The sequence below is a fragment of the Eptatretus burgeri genome, chromosome 6 (assembly GCF_056783735.1).
Source record: "Eptatretus burgeri isolate ZD-2024b chromosome 6, Ebu_testis_v1, whole genome shotgun sequence".
In the NCBI taxonomy this organism is placed as follows: Eukaryota; Metazoa; Chordata; class Myxini; order Myxiniformes; family Myxinidae; genus Eptatretus; species Eptatretus burgeri.
The window spans coordinates 39124869-39129868 of NC_140966.1; the positions used below are offsets into that span (position 1 = coordinate 39124869).

Genomic DNA, 5000 nt, shown 5'->3' on the forward strand with positions numbered 1-5000 from the left:
CAACCCTTTTATACTGCTTAGACTCTTGTATACCCTTTATAGTACACCAGCCAACATATATTTTTTTTAACTTTGGGGTGCATTTTTTGTTAATAGCAGGCATCCATGCTAGATCAATCAGTCATAGGGTGGGGAAGAAAATGTGGGTGGATGCCACCCTCGATTTTGACCTTAAAGGTCATTTTCAAGGTCAAAAGGTCAAATAAGGTCAAATTTTGTGTTTTTTAGAATGTGCATTAATTGACATCCATATAAACTATTTTTAATATCAAAAACATGTATTTAGGGTGTTTAATTAACAAGTGAATTTTATTTTTTACCCATATGTGTATGGCATCGTGAAACACCAAAATGTGATTTTCTCGAAATGTGTTTATTCTGCATGTCAAAGTAATTTGCACACCGAATCTTTTGGTTTAAACTATCATATACGTTCAGTAAACTACTTTGTCACTATAAAATGCCAAACAATTATTTTGTTTGCAATGGCCACTTGTTTTATTTGTTCTTAAACACTTTATAGCCCCCTCTTTTGGCAGATTTGTTCAAAGAAATTCCAACATGGCGGTTTGGTGTTGTGACCATGCTTTATCAGGCAGTGTACATAATTGACTCAAACTGCACATCAAAAGTGAGTAACTTTCATAAAAAATAGACATGTGTTGATTAGAGAGATAGATATACAACAATTATCTGGGCCCATTAAGGAAATGGGACCGGGGCATTTACATGTCTTATTTGACGGCTGGTATACACTGTGTACGGGGAGTCTTTATTTGGTCTAAGTTTGAGCCTGGCAATTCCACATTTTGATTTGAGTTAAACCATATTGTTAATCGGTAAACAACTATTCAGAGGACATACTAAAATTGTGTTTGGAATGACGGAATGCCATAAAACGGACCATCATACCACATTTGGGTCAAATTACACATGTATTGCCCCGTACCGTTGATGCAGTACTATGTACAAAGAAACGTTCTTATGGCTGATTGAGGGAACTGTCGGGTTTCATGACACACTCAGGAAGCACCACTCAAAAACCTTCGCTGATTTGTACAAGGCAAATGTATCTACTAAACAGAATGTACAGAAAACACTCAAAGCTGACAGAAAGCTACTGCAGCGATTGCTCAATGCTGTCTCCGCCGGGCGACCACTGGAAATGGCGACCATTCTCAAGCATGAACTCTCTCCAATCCCACTGTCTCTGGCCAAGGTTGGAGGGAAGATGAACTCTGCTTCAAAGTCGGAGCTGATCAACATATTGATGGCAGGACTACAAGTACCTCCTGAAGTTCCAGAAGCTGACAAGAAGACATGTGTGATTATAGATGGTCGTGCCCTCATCCAAGCTCTAGGAAAGCCTGTTGGGTGTCAGACATTTGGTGAATATGCTGATGTGTTTGTAAAAACTGTAACACGTCACTTTGGACAGCACACAACAAGAGTTGATGTAGTATTTGATCGCTACATCGGGGAAAGCTCCATCAAGGCAGTGACTCGCTCAAAGCGACTGGGAAAAAAGATACCAATCCGCAAGCTCATCGATGGGCCCAATGTCCCACTCCCACAGGTTTGGGTCCAGTTCATTGCCTTGGATGAGAACAAAGCTGATCTTGCCAATTTCTTAGCTGAGGAAATCATAAAGAAAGGTAAAGATCTGCCCGGGAGATTTGAGCTGGTAACCGGAGGCGGATTTACAGATGTTACTGATGAAAGGTCAACAAGGAGAGATGACCCCAGGCTTCACGGAAACCATGAAGAGGCTGATACCAGGCTGATACTCCATTCGTGTGAGGCAGTTAATGAAGGATACCAAAGAGTGCTCGTAATCTGCAGAGACACAGATGTCATGCTACTTCTGATAACTTTGTGTCAACAAGAATATCCGAAGTGTGGATGGTGTCTGGAACAGCAAAGAATCGGAAATGTTACCCACTACATGCCGTATCTGAGAGACTTACACAACCTGTGAGGGAAAACCTACTCGGCTTCCATGCGCTAACAGGTTGTGACACAACATCTTATTTCAGTGGCCATGCAAAGAAGTCATGCTGGAAAGCATTCGAAAGCCAACCACTCTTGTCAAGGGGATCGGTCATGATGGAGACCTTGCATCTATTGAACAGTTTGTGTGTCACCTGTATGGGACACCTGACCAACGAACAGTCAACCATGCCAGGCTCCCACTCTTTGGAAAGGCTAAGAAGGGACTAGAGATGTTACCACCGACAAGGGATGCACTGGAACTTCACGCTACATGCGCCAATTATCAGGCAAAGATTTGGTTGCAAGCAGCCCAGAAACACATAGATGTCTCATCGCCTACAGACACCTCAGCTTGGAGGAAGGAGTCCGGTTGCCTTAAAGCCGTGTGGACAAGGCTACCCCCAATTCCAAAAGCCTGCCTGGAGCTGGTAGCCTGTGGATGCAAATCAAAATGCAGAACAGCTCGATGTACTTGCTTCAGAGAGAACTTCAGGTGCACTTTTGCCTGCGGATGTGATGCGATTGACTGCTGTAATCCAACTGGCCAGTAGATTCATACCAAGAGCCTCATGCCGATATACATGCATGTACATGTAGGCTTATGCGACACACCCAATACTGTATGTTCCCTTTCCGTTATGTCACCCAGCTGGTCACACTCAGCAACATCACATTAATTTAATTAATATTTTAAACACATTGTAATGATGGATAAATGGCGAAACCGTATTGCCCTTTTTCAGATCAAAAAAGTTTGCTGTTTCGCATCATACATGTAGGCCGTACATTAAGGCATATAATACACAATGTTGCATGTTGCAGAGACTGTGTACTTCAGCAATAGTATAACTATCTTTTTGCAAATATAAACATTAAATGAGCTTTCAACTGGGTAAAGTCCAGGATAAAATGACCTTTCAGATCAAAATCAGTGGTTGCATCCACCAACATTAAATTCTTCCCCACACGATGACTATAATTGATCTGGCATGCATGCCTGTTATAAACAAGCAATTCATCATAAAATCAGATGTTGGCTGGTGTACTAGAACAAATCTGACTGCCACAAGAGGGGGCTATACAGTATTTAATTTAAGATAAAGTGAGTGGCCATTGCAAAAAAGTTTGTTTAGGATTTTACAGTGACAAATTAGTATATTAAATGTGTGTAATAGTTTAAACCAAAAAGATTCGGTGTGCAAATTACTTTAACATGCAAAATAAACACATTTCAAGAAAATCACATTTTGTGTTTCAGAATGTCATACACATATGTGTAAAACTTAAAATTCACTTGTCAATTAAACAGACTAAATGCATGTTTTTGAAAATATAAATAGTTTATATGGATAGAGGAGGCAAAGTTGATGTCAATTCATGCACAATGTAAAAAAACCACAAAATTTGACCTATTTGACCTTGAAAATGACCTTTAAGGTCAAAATCGAGGGTGGCATCCACATACATTTTCTTCCACACCCGATGACTGATTGATCTAGCATGGATGCCTGCTATTAACAAAAAATGCACTAGAAATCGTTTTCTAGAGGACTTTTACATGTTTGGCTGATGTACTATTAGACTCCTATCTACCCTTTTAGACCATTGAGACCATCACACATTTTAACAGCCTTTAGACCCCTTTGACCTTTAGATCCTATTGACCCCTTGTAAACCTTTGTCCTTTAGACATTTCATTTGCAATCAATGAGCTTTCATTCAGTGCATCCTTACATTTATTTACCATGCAAAATACACCACAAAACAAGTCCTGGTGAGGATCTACAATATCTGATTGTCCTTTCTAGTTATCTCCGCCACTGAAGGTGAAGGAGGTTATGTTTTCACCCCTGTCTGTCTGTTACTTGCACAATCGAAGATTTTGCGAGTATATTGGTCAGTCGATTTTGTTATCTCTGTCACCGAAGGTGAAATTTTCAGTGGTTCTTCACCATTGAGAGATTGGGCCAATAACGATATATAATATTGTTATGAATCGGGGAAGCCATTTGCACACAAACAGACAGCAGTCCCTAAGTTCAGTTATTTTGATAAGTATGTGTATAGTTAGAATCCATCCCCTGTGTCGAAAGGGAATTTCATGTGTGCGCTGCGGGTTTATTTTTTGTTAGGTTTTTTATCAATGACAACAACAACAGTGGACCGTCGCCTCGCTCCACCGTCACCATTATGCACGTGGCCTTAAGTGAGGAGGTAAGCAGAGCTACAATCGCCTCAGCTCCCACTCTGCCCCAGAAAGGTGGGGAGTTGCCCCGCCTACCGTGGGCCTGTCCAATGAGGGACGGCCAGCGAATTGCACGATGCCACCGTCCAATCAGGAGGCGAGTGGCGAGAAAAGAAATCCCTCGTATCTCGAGAGGCGGGGTGATCGGCGCATTCTGTCTGGCTGTGCGCATCTGCCTCGCCTGGTGTGGCCTGATCAAGGAAGCTGTTTCAGGCTCGATCGCCTCGTCATCTCTCACTTGTCCGCCCGCCTTCGTGCTGGCTGGTGTCCGACGCTCTTTCCCTCGTCCCTGGTGCTTGGTGCTGCGTTGTGGTGGTGGGTTCAAGTCCCGCCACTGGACAAGCTCGACCAGACCACACGAGGCGGACAGGTGCAAGCGTAGGCCCCGGTCCCCAGCTGAACTATCCTCCTTGGCGGGCGGACCAAATAAAGACCATTGAGGTCCATTTCTTTTGGGGTGCGTGTGTGTGTGCCCTGTCCTTAAGTAGAATTGCTTAAGTGTTTTCTTTTTGTTGTACATTATTTGCATCTTCTTTTATTCGGATAACTCTGCTCTCTGTGTCCCCTTCCCTTATAAATAAACCCCCAATTGTTTGTTCCAGTTCGTTGCCTGTCGTTTCTACCATTGTCGCAGCACGGTGCGGGCTTGAGAAATAGTGAGGCCATCGGTGCCTTAAGTTGTCATTGGGTCCGACGGACTCTGGTAATTCCACTCGGTTACACCGGACCGAGGTCGCTAGAGTGACCCGGTTCAACAGAGTCC

At 42.9% G+C, this 5000-nt stretch overlaps 1 protein-coding gene across 4 annotated transcripts in view; it reads left to right on the forward strand.

Moving 5' to 3' along the window:
• The window catches only part of MYCBPAP (MYCBP associated protein), a 113093-nt gene that overhangs the window by 77365 nt on the left and 30728 nt on the right, over positions 1–5000 (forward strand). The window lies entirely within an intron of this gene.